The sequence below is a fragment of the Rhinolophus hipposideros genome, assembly GCF_964194185.1.
Source record: "Rhinolophus hipposideros genome assembly, chromosome: X".
Taxonomy (NCBI): domain Eukaryota; kingdom Metazoa; phylum Chordata; class Mammalia; order Chiroptera; family Rhinolophidae; genus Rhinolophus; species Rhinolophus hipposideros.
In genome coordinates this window covers 121,535,778-121,548,466 of record NC_138046.1, presented here as the reverse complement: position 1 = coordinate 121,548,466, position 12,689 = coordinate 121,535,778, and the positions used below count along the sequence as shown (strand labels likewise).

Here is a 12,689-nt window from a genome sequence, read left to right as displayed (position 1 = left end):
TAGCCCCAGGCAGTGAATGGCAGAAAGGTTTTCAGCCTCCTGTAATTAGTGAAGGAAGAGGATTTCCCACCTCATCCCTAGCTTTAAGCAATAAGCATATCCTAGTGCATCTCAAGTGGAGATGGAGAATCAGGAAGTTCTTCAGTCTCCTTTACTTTGCAGAAGTCCAACTGTCTGCTATCAGACCCAGATTCCAAGAGGTCCCTTCACCTTTGCCTGCCATTGTGCTTTTCTGTTATATTTATGGACTACAGAAATGTTTACTTTCATCATGTGTTCTTTTTATTTTTTTTAAATCTTCTTGGTATATTATTGCCACATGCTGGGAGCAGAAACTGCACACCAAAGCATGAACTTACACTGAGATAGAAAATGTAAACCTTTCTTAAACATGTTTTGGAAACACTTGGGGGAAATAGTTTATATAAGATAACAAGCTCCAAAATCCAAAATTAGCTCTGATTAAGTTAGTTTCATAATAGAACCAGTTTTTTAAGTGACATCATCTATTTATTAGCCATTTTGATGTATAATTATGTAGTTTTCTTCTATCTCCCTTCACCTCAACCCCATCATCCAAACATGGAGAAATGATAACTTTCTGTTAAATTGTTATTCAGTATTATTGGGTAAATATAAGTCAAATGTTTACTATGATTAAATTAACTTTCTTGTTAACTTTTTTCTAGTGCTAATAATTGTCTCATTTTCCTTTGCTTACTTGTCTTTTTACCTATGGCTAATTCTTCCAGTACCATATAATATTATGGCAATACAGATTTCCATGTATTAATAATCAAATCTCTCAGTTTAAAAAGTTACCATTTTTTCCTTTTTGACTTCCTCCTTAGTACCCCATATCGTTATGTTCCATTAGGGCTATTTACTCTCTTGGACTCTGACAATTATCTTCGTAAAATTTCTTTTTACCAACAACCTTCTTCTCTTTTCTGTGTTGCATTTCCTGTGTCTAGGACTTCACTTCTTTCTTGGTTTACTGTAGTATGGCCTATGTTCTACAAACTTCCTAAGAACAGATGTGTGAGATACCTTTATTAAAACAAACAAACAAAAATCTTTGTTTCATGCTCATTTTAAATGAGTAGCTTGGCTAGTATAGCATTCTACATTGGAAATTATTTCCCCCCAGAATTTTTAGAAGTCAGTGCTCCATCTTCTTCCAGCTACCAGAGTTTCTAAATCCAAAACAGTGTTCATTCTTGATCTTTCATATAGGAACTGATTTTTCTTCCTGGACTATTTTAGAATTTTCTTATCATTTGTGTTCTGCAATTTCACAACGATGTTCTGTGATGTGAGTCCTTTTTATTATTCAAATTATACTCTTGTTGGGTCTTTTCAATCTGGAGATTCATGTACTTCAGTTCTGGAATGCTTTCTTGGATTTTGTGGCAGAGACAGGTAAACTCCCATTGGAATTTTGTCTTTCCCCTTTGCTACGGTCTGAATATTTGTCCCTTCTCAAAATTCACATATTGAAATCCTAATCTCCAAGGTGATGGTATTAGGAGGTGGGGCCTTTGGGAGATGATTAGGTCATGAGGGCAGAATCTTTATGAATAGGGTTAGTGCCCTTATAAAAGAGACTCCAGAGAGCTTGCTGGCCCTGTTCGCCATGTGAGGACATAGCAAGAAATTGTCAGTCTGCAACCTGGAAGAGGGCCTTCACCAGAACCCAACCATGCTGGTACCCTTATGGACTTCTAGCATCCAGAGCTGTAAGCAATACATTTCTGCTGTTTATAAGTCACCCAGTCTATGGTATTTTGTTATGGCAACCCTAATGGACTAAGACATAAAACAGAATTTTGTGTTTCCCTTCCAGAATACAGTCCCCTTCTTTCATCCAGGTAGGTGAGATGATAATTTTCCCCAATGGACTAGAAGAAGAAGTGATGTGCTTCTCTGGGCCAAGTCAGTGAGGAAATGAATAGAGTACTCTGTTCTCTTTTTCTCCATTGGTCAGATGGATGCAGATAATATCAAGGTGCTGGGATGGCAGAGGCACAGATAGAAGTGTCATGGGTCCCTTTGTCATGATGGGGAGAGAAGCAACTTGGTGGTGAGTAACCAGGAGTGTACACCTAGTATGTGAGCCAGAATGTACTTCAAATTTATTATGCCACTGATGTTTAGTGCTTTATTTGTGATAATAGTCAGCATTCCCTGAATGATACATTTCTTTAAAATATTCCCCCTACTGCTTGCTCTGCTCTCAATTTCTGGAATGTTGATCAGTGAGATTCATTAGACTTTTCAGATTAATATTCTAATTTTTTATCTTTTCTCACATTGCAGCTCTTTGACTTTTTCTTTCACTTCTAGAGATTTATTTTTATAATTTCTTCCAACCATTCTATTAAAAACATTGGTGGTCAGGGGGAGAGGGAAGGAACTATCATATTTTTAATTTCCAAGAGTATTTTTCTGTGATTCTTCCTCTTTTAGAGTATATAGTTCATGTTTGATTCAATATTTTCCTTATCTCTTTCCAATATTTTCTTAAAAGCCATAATAATTATAGATTTTAAAATTACTTTCCTGCTTTTAATATCATTTATTTCCTTTTTGTATGTGTGTATTGGAAGCTCGATGTCTTATGATCCAGTGCTGCCATGCTTCTTTAGATTGAGGCACTAGAAATCTGATTGAAAGCTCTACATGGGACTGGGAGCAGTGATATGTCTTGACCACTAGTGGGCTTCCTGTAGGATAACTGGATGGCCCACTAGCTTCTTCACTGGATGACTTCCCACCATGTACCATGGATTCTAAACTTGGTCTTGATGTTCTGGGAAACATGCAGAGGCATGGTACTGGGTCGGGGTGTGTAATGAGGTTTCCATGGTTTTTAATGCACGCTTGCATTTCACCCTACCTCCATCTTAAAATGTGGTAGGTATTCCCCCAGTCTGAAGCCTCTCTAGTTCAATGTCTCCATGGAATAAGACTCCAGATCTTATTACAAGGATTGAAGAGAAATAATTACCTGATAAGAAAGCTAATGCTAGATTGCAGAAGCAGAGCAGGGTTGGTCTATCGGGATGGTCCACACTCCCAGAGTTTTACAGATCAAGTGATATATTAATGATTACTTTGGCCAAGATGTAGGCAACACAGGAGTGATGGTAACTGGGGTGTGGTTTGAGGTCCTATCTAATTGACTTTCCTGTTGGGTAGAAGGATACCAGCAAAAGATAACCTGAATTGCCAGGGTATCTCACTCTGGGGTTTTCCTGCAAATAGAGCCTGAGATAACGACTTGAGTGGAGGTAATTTGAGAGGTGATATTTGAAACAGAAGTGAGGGAATGAGAGACAGGGAAAGGAGGAAAAGTCACTGAAGAATGAGTTACTGAGTTTGTATAAACGGTGTGGGCAATTGGGGCTCAAGCCCAATCAAGACCATCTGGAGAACTAGTAGAACAGATCTTGGGAATGTCACGTCATACAAAATGGAAGTCAAGTAATTTCCCTATTGACTCTCACTGCCCCTTTTATAAGGGTCACCCCAGGGAATATTAATATTCCCTTACACTTCAGGGCAATAGCTGTTCAAGGCTTCTCTCCGATGCTTTGGAGAGAGCCCCTAGCAGCCACACAAGGAGAGGCTGAACTGAGATGTAGCATGCTGGCAGAATGTTCATCCCAGCTGCAGGAGATCAGTTAGACTAAGAGCAGATAGTGAAAGACACCATGAGAATCTGCTACTCGGCGGTGGTGCAAGATGACATAAGTGACCAAACAGAAGAGAGAAGAATCTGCCCAGCTCAAGAAGACCAAAGTGAGAGGGTTCAAGCAGAGATCCAACAAGGAGCCCTCAAAAAGGCCCACATGACAATGAACAACCTTTAAACATCCGCCATGCATAGAGAAAGCAAAGCCAGCTCCAAAGGGACCAACTCCATTCCCTCCACCTTCCAGTTCCTACTCCCCGCTAGGCCCAGATCCTTTAGCCATTTGGCCAACATGCTGGGGGGGATTAGAAAGGAGGAGAAATCCAAGTCCATGGCCCCTTTCTCCACTGGAGGCTTCATGCCTGGGAAAGTGATGAAGTGCTCCCTTTAAATCAAGTTTAGAGTTTTCATTAATATACTGGGTTGGATACTGATTTGTAAACCAAGACTGTTTGCAACTCTCTACAACCATAAGAACTACATGTTACCCGAGAATGAGCAGAAAAGTTTTTATCTTGGAGAGGGGAACTTTCAACCCTTCCAAACAAAGTTCCATTGGGGGTGTGGGAGATACATAACGTTGTGCTGTGATTGCAGCACTTGTTGTCCTCATTTGAGCTACACATATCAGGCCATTTTAATGAAATGAAATTCATCTTTGCCCTTTTTCCCCCTGGGGGACCATATTTTCCAAAATGAAACAGGGTGATGAAGGATACGGCAGACAGGAAATTTGGCTTGAGGCTATGAGAAAGAAACCAAACTGATTCGCACTGCTCACAGGGTTGGTGTGGTCCTGAGCCTGCTGGTCCCTCCTAGTCATGTAATACTGTCTTTCTAAAATTCTGTGCTCTAGTCACACTGAGATTCTTTCACTTCCTGTAGAGCACCACAATGTAGTTCCTCCCCAGTCCTCCAGATTTGTTCTTTCTCCCCTCCTCCCACAGTTCACCTCCTCTTTTAGGTCCACCTACTTTCTCATTATTCACTAGATCTCAACTTAAATGTTGCCACCTCCAGGAAGACTCTACAATCATCCAAGTTTACATCACGTGTCCTTCCAGGTGCTGACATGACTCCTGCTGCCCCCACTCTCCTAGCACCTTATCTCTACCGTATTTACTTGTTTACTTCACAGTGCACCGTTTGCCCTCACCCACTACCATAATCTCTGTAAGAAGTGGTCTGTCTGGTGCATGTCTGCAGCCCCAGAAGCTAGCACAGTGTCTGGCATATAGTGGGAATACTTGTCAAACGAATTAATTTGTATGCATATTTTCATAAAACATTTGACAAATGTACACAAATTAAGCCACAGAATTTTTAAAAATTAGCTTTCCGAAAAGAATAAAATGAAAAAATACTGGAAATGTCTAGGAAAATTCAGGATTTACGGTGACTATATATTATATATCCCTTAAGAGAGTGTTTCTCAAAGTGTGGTCCCTGGGCCAGCAACATCACTGGGGAGCTTGTTAGAAACGCAAATTCCCGGCACCTCCCTCCAATCAGAAACTCTGGGGAAAGGATCCAATGTCTGTATTTAACAAGCCATCCAGGGCACACTCAAGTTTGAGAAAGCCCTGCCCTCATATTTAAAATGTCTCTCCCTACATTTCTCCAAAGAGGACTTACAGATGGCCATTAGACATATGAAAAGATGTTCAATGTCACTAATCATCAGAGAAATGCTAATAAAAACTGCAATGAAATACCATCTCACTCCTGTCAGAATGGCTATCATTAATAAATCAACAAACAACAAGTGTTGGCGAGGATGTGGAGAAAAGGGAACCTTTGTGCTCTGTTAGTGGGATTGCAGATTGGAACAGCCACTATGCAAAACAGTATGGAGGTTCCTCAAAAAATTAAACATAGAATTACCTTATGACCCAGTAATTCCACTCCTGGGTATTTATCCAAAGAAATCTAAAACACTAATTTGAAAAACTATATGCACCCCTATGTTTACTGCAGTGCTATTCACAATAGCCAAGATATGGAAACAACCAAAATGCTCATAGATAGACAATTGGATAAAGAAACTGTGGTACATTTATACAATGGAGTATTACTCTGCCATAAAAAGAATGAAATCTTACCATTTGCAACAACATGGATGGATCTACAGGATATTATGCTAAGTGAAATAAGATTGAGAAAGACAAATACTGTATGATCTTACTTATATGGGGAGTCGAAGTAACAGAATAAACAAGCAAACAGAACACAAATAGACTCATAAATACAGAGAAAAAACTGATGGTTGCTAGATCGGAGGGGGTTTAGGGGATGGGGAGAATGTCAAGGGATTACAAAGTACAAATTGGTAGTCACAAAATAGTCACAGGGATGTGAAATACAGTATGGGGAATATAATCGATAAATTTGTAAAGATTCTGTAGGGTGTCAGATGGGTACAAGACTTATCAGGGGATCACTTCATAGATTATATAAATACCTAACCACTGTGCTGTACACCTGAAACTAATATAAAATAATACTGAATGTCAACTATAACTAAATCTATATTTGTATGGTCACTGGATGTAACGTACAACATAGGGAATACAGTCAATGGTATTGTAACAGCTATATACGATGTCAAAGGGGTAGTAGACTTGGGGGGTTATCACTTTGGGAGGGGTGTAAATGTCTAATCATTCTGTTGTTTTGAAACTAATAAAAAAATAAAAATGTCCCTTTCTGCAAATCACTTAAGTCATATTTAGAAGGAGGAGATGGTGTCTATTAAACATCTCTGAAAATCGAGACCCGTATGATCTCCTTTTTCTCAATGCCATTTAAGTTAAGCATCTAAACTAAAGACCGCCCAAGATGGTCCATTACTGGAGGACTCAGCTGGAAAGGATTACAACTGGGCAGCACTGTCAACATCTCCACTCGGGTTCCAGGTGCGTGCATCTGGTACTCCTGGCTAGGAAATCACTGCATTACTTGCTTCATTAACTTCTACATTTTAACAGTCTGACATTTCAAACTGCATGGCTGGGCTTTTAATCAGGTGGGCCCATCTCTGTGCCTATCTTGGCATGACAAAGTTACTTTGTGGGAGAGTTGAATTAGCAAGGGTGTTAAGCCTCGGGTTTGTCCAAGGGGAGAGGAAGTGACACTTGAAATGTTTGGTCAATCCATATGTGACCTTAAGATGTGGAATTAGAGTCTCCACATGGACAAAAATAGTGAAGAGCCATATAGAAATCATCCAGAACCTTCAGTATTTGCTGATTCCTTCACCCAAGGGGCATTTATATTCTTAAAACCCTATCAGGTTCAGGGAGATGGGAAGTCTTGTATCTTGGATCAGATTTTATTTTACAAGGGTCATCAACAGGACCAAAGGGAGAGACCTACGATATGGCGAGGACAATAAGGTTTTAAATGGAGTGGAAATAAATACATACATACGTACACACACCACAACACAAACAAACAAAACAAGAAGAGCCAAGGAAAGGAAGAAAAAACAGTGAGAAATTTTTAGTTCAGGCTAACAAAAAACATAAATAAACAAATGATGTGCCAGATACCGTGTTGGAGAGGAAAAAAGAGAAGAGCCAAAATGCTCACCATCTCAGTGCTGAATGCTGTCTATTTATCCTCTAGAGCAGCTCTGTCCAATATGCAAGCTGCTAATCACATGAGGTTATTTAAATTAAAATCAATTAAAATTAAATAAAATTAAAAACTCAGTGCTTCAGTCACAAAAGCCACATTTCAACTGTTTGGTGGTCACATGTGGCTACCATATTGAACAGCACAGATTAGAACACTCCCATCACCCTAGAAAGTTCTGTTGGACACTGCTGCTCCAGAACTAACTTTCAGATCAAATATGTACTTTTCCCCATCCTTCCAGGGATACCTAAATACATAGACTATGGAAAACCAAAAGGTAAATGGCCAAGGATGAAAGCAGTTTTGCTTTGTCGATGAATTAGAATTCTCCCTGCAATTTGGCGCAAACGTGGCCTACTTTGTCTACACATGCACATCGAATGTATGTTTGAGAGCATACATTCAGTGCGATTCAACACAATAGATGTCAACTTGAATGCCTGCTCTGGGCAAGACACTGGGTACCACCTGAAGAGTAAAGATACATAGAATCTAGGCCCTATTCTCCAGGGGCATATGTGACAGACTATGTAAGAACAGGACACACTATGAGATAAGAAAAACAGGTATGTTAGGAGAGGTATAAACTAAGGCACAGGTCTCCAGTGTTGCTGTGTATATAACAATAGCCTTGTTAAAAATACAGATGTTCCAACCACATCCACAGAAAGGAATATCCTTTGGTTCTGAGAGAAGCTTCCAGCATCAGATATGTGCCTCCTTCACAGAGACACCTGAAAGATGACTGTTGGTTATAAAGAGACAGGGCAGTCTAGGAGAATGAATTGTCCTATGAGTCAAGAGAAGGAGGACTGACAAACTGGCTTTGACACAAATATTTATGTATTGTTGATGATACCACATCAGCAACTTAACTCATGACTATTGTCAAAACATCCCATCATGATTTGTTTTTGAATCTTCAAAAGCCAAAAGAATAGTTTAAATCCTTGAGTAGGAAAATGAACTCAGGAGTTAGTGAGAGCTGAATGCAATTAACAGGGAAACCAAATCCTGAAGTCACTAGAATAAGTCAAAGGCCTCAAACCAAGCAAAAGACAATATAGGCAATCCTTTGGGGACAGATAAGTCATCTATTATACTTACCAAGCTGCTCATTAATATAGGGAAATCAGCAATCCTTAAGGGAAGAGTACATGTTTTTACAGAGAGAACAACTTGGGAATATAGGAAAGCACACCTGGGGAACAGAATATAGACAGCTGAGAGCATCTAGCAAAGATGATGTCCCGAGATGTTGCACTTACCAGATGACAAAAATGCTGAGAGTCTTGTCCAGTGAGAAACACTTTGAGCCCACACTGTCAATAGATACCTTCTGGATCATGATTGACTTGGGCCAGTGACTGGATACACCACCTCTGTTTGAGCAAAACCAGAGAAATCAGCGTTAAGCTTGTAGATGACTTTGACAACATCATAAACTAAAAAGCACACTTCGTGTTTCCCCGAAAATAAGACCTTCAGCTCTAATGGGTCTTTTGGAGCAAAAATTAATATAAGACCCGGTCTTATTTTAATGTAATATAAGACTGGGTTGTATATAATATAATATAATACCGGGTCTTATATAATATAATATAAGACGGGGTCTTATATTAATTTTTGCTCCAAAAGATGCATTAGAGCTGATGGTCTGGCTAGGTCTTACTTTCGGGGAAACATGGTAAGTATTAAAAGTTTAACTTCCATTCTCATCCTGGATTTCTTTTTTGTCCACCTATTCCAGGATATTGCAAACTCATCCCTTTTCTTTTTCCTTTCTCTTTTCCTACCTCCTTCCCTCCGTTCTTCATTCCCATCTTTTCTTTATTCATTTCTTTTAAAGATTGGAGATGAAGAGGATTGATCTTTCTTAACGGGATAAAGCAGGTAAAGACCAAGAATGTTGATTCACTCAAGACTGTCTTAATTTCCTTTGTTTGAACATATCCCTTCACCACCACCAGAATGCCTTCTTTAATGACAAACAATTTCCTGCTGTACCAGATTCCAAGACCTTAATCCTTGTGAAGGGCCATGCAAATGTTAGATTTGTAAGTCATATGCAGTTGTTCCAAGGAATTTTTATTGAGTTTCGTTGGACATGCAGGCTAAAATGCAATTTCTGGCTTTTATTACACATTAAAAGTCTATGTTTCAACTAACTCAACAAAGAAAAATTTGGGTGCAATACATAGCAGATGGAAAGAAAGACCATCATGTAAAACTATACTGGTTGTACACTCAACTCCAGGAAAACCATTTACACAGTCTTTGAAGTGAATAGTGTCCCCAGGAGCTGTACGGTGTACAACCCGCTCAATTGTTCACGACAGCCTTAACAGGAAGCCCTTTACATGATTATCATAGGTCATATGTTCACTCAATTAAGTACTTATTAGGTACTTGTCATATGTAGGTTCTGTACTAGACTCTGATAAGCAAGACTGATGAAGTCTGTGTCCTCATGGAGCTAATACTCTATTAGGAGAGTAAATAATTAAGCAAGCACTCAAGATTAAAGTGTGGTAAGTACTGTGATAAAAGAAATATGGAGTGCCATGAAGGGAAGAGAGACCCTTTGGGAAGAAGTCAGGGGATATGCCTAAAGGACTTGATGATTATTTTGAAATATTAAAGATGAAAAGGAATTAGATAGGCCAAGTGAGTAGCTATGGTTGGGATGGGGAGAAGGCGGAGGATTGCCTAGAAGACAACATTCCAGGAAGAACATTATGCATGAAGAGGACTGAATGCTGTGTGGCACACTAATCAGCAGCTACTCCCCGATGCCAGTTTGGTTGGAGCCAAGTACTCTCGTCCTATCAGTGCCTGTGGCAGAGCTGAGGCATGGGTCCTGCTTGGGGAAGATGTCACCTGGACAGCTATGCTTAGCGACACTTGTCTCTAATCTTATGCTTTGTTCTGAAGTAATTGGGGTACTTTGCTCCCCAGTCAACTGGGAGCCCACTAGGAACAGGGAGCATTTTAGCTCCCGATATCCTGTTATTCTATCTTCACATGTGGTAGGTGCCCAGTAAATATTGAGAGAAAATAATTAAACCATCATCTAACTTAAGGTAAATCAGTGTGAGGTAAAAACGGGAATTTTATTTTTCCTTTTCCCAAACTTTCAATTAAGTTAAACCAACATAGACATCTAATCCGGGCAGTCTCTGAGCCTGGATTTTCTGATTTCAGTTGTGCTGTTAGTGAACACATAATAGCACTTTCCTGACATTGTAATATGACAGAAAAGGACATTTAAACAAATAATGATATTCACAGCAAAAGACTCATGATCTCATGTTTTGATTCCAATCTTATAAACACTTGAAAGTAGCTTTATAGGTGTCTTGGGCTAATTCTGAGTGAGTGTATAGTTCTTGTGCAGTCATTGGAAAGAAAACACAGTATCCTGTTCCAATAAAACTTTCAGACACGGCCGTAAATCAGGCTTGCCTTTCAGAATGCAACATTAGGCCATCGGTTTGGGCGTAACATTTGGTAATATCATTGAGACACTGAAGGCAACCATCATAACCCACGTGTATCCACAGTTCCAAGGGCAGCTTCATGTTGAAGCCAGAACATGAGGATGGCATGCATATTTTGATCTGGTATGGAGAAGACCGTAGAGACCCATAGGCTGAAACCCATTAACAAGACAAGCCCTGGCCTTGACACTAGGAGAGTAGCTTTTCTGAAAGCTAAAAAATCATTTTTGTATCTTCACTGACAAGTCTGCAATGATAGTAGGACAAAGCTCTCAATTTATTTCATCCAACTTAAAAATTTTTTAAATGTTAGAGTGCAAATGTGTGCATTGACTTAACAAATTGCACCATTCCTTTCTCTTCTTCGTGACAAGGTGGTCAGCAACAGTGAGGACAAGTGACCTAAGAAAATGGGCTCTCAGAATTTGGCTCATATGTTCAGCTTGCATTTAAATTAGGAGATGTTACTTCCAATATTCTCCTGGTTTGGGGATTATAATTTCTTACAAGATCTGGTTCCAAAATAGTTATGCTAAATTTGGTCATCCATGACCAAAGTGGTACAAGTCAAAGAAATACTGGCCTCTAGATTTCTTTGAAGAACAAATTTAGATTTAATGCTGCCAATACCCATATTTCTTGGGAGAATTACGCTAGAATATTTTATTTCACCTGTGGGGATACTCACTAAAAATGAATAAAGTTACCCATGCAAAAGCCTCTTATTTACTGTATATTCTCATTACTTTAAATTCTGATGATCTTGGATTACATTGGGCTGTTACAACACTTAATTTTTCATGGTTTCTTGAGGCTTTCCACAAAGTAAATACACTTTTCAGGTACAAATAATTGATATGTTACAATAAAGATATAAAGATATAAATATCTTTACAATCAAGCATCTTTCTGTATTTGCTTTGCACATAGTTGTCCAGTGAATATTTCTGAATAAAAGCATGAATAGTTCTATAAATATTTATTCATATCAAGCAGTCAAAATATATCAAGGCTAGACTGTGACTTGGATCATTTTCAAACAACATACTTCCAGTTGCAAAATGCAGTTCAAACCGCTCAGCATTTCAGTCCATTCTTGCTCTGGTCCCTAGGTCTATGTTCTCTCAGAACCCAGTCCAGCTCCCAGGAACAGTAAAATGACTGGGGTCACCTCAGTGGGTGGCCCCATTCTCTGGGCCACGTGAATGTTTACATTGCTCTGCAGAACCCTCAGGAACTCCATTCTTTCCCATGGCTTCCTACAAAAAAAAAAATCCTTCTTCATTACACCAGTTTCAATCCTGTGCTAGTTTCTACAACCAACCTTTATCTTCATTGGGAGGAATCAAGAAATTCTGGTTTAATATCTAGAATATCCTTTCATACTTGCTTGGTTGCAATTTTGGCTCTGAATCTTGCCCCCAGTTCTTGTAACTGGATTTCTCCTTTGTTCCCAGGATGGTCGCCTCACCTGTTTGGGCTCAATCTGCATCTCATTCATTGGAATGAGCTCAGCCTCCTTAGGCATGCACTATCTTCATCCCTTTTTAGTCTCTTATGGTGGTGGAGGGCTGTGGTCTCTTGCTCCTCATGTACTCAGGGAAGAAGATTCCTGAAATCTCCTGCCTGCCTGCTGCTAAGATTGTCAAACATCTCCACTGCCAGTGTGCTCCTCCCATGTGTCACACACCCCACTGGATCACCTATTCCCAGTTTTCTGCAGCCATGGTGGCTGGACACTGATCTACCCATCTGTAAGTTCACATTCTCTGATAGTCAAATGTTAAGACAGGATGAAGTGAGCAAGGATTTCATTAGGGGACATGCCTGTGTGAAAGGAACTAGGGTGGAAA

The 12,689-nt window shown here is 39.5% G+C and overlaps 1 pseudogene across 1 annotated transcript in view; it reads right to left on the bottom strand.

Moving 5' to 3' along the window:
* Positions 1–12,364, bottom strand: part of LOC308495204 (eIF5-mimic protein 2-like) — a 74,644-nt pseudogene extending 62,280 nt beyond the window's left edge. The window contains exon 1 of the transcript in view: positions 12,308–12,364. The product of the transcript in view is annotated as an eIF5-mimic protein 2-like (transcript). The remainder of the gene's footprint in view (positions 1–12,307) is intronic.
* Positions 12,365–12,689: the final 325 nt, after the last annotated feature.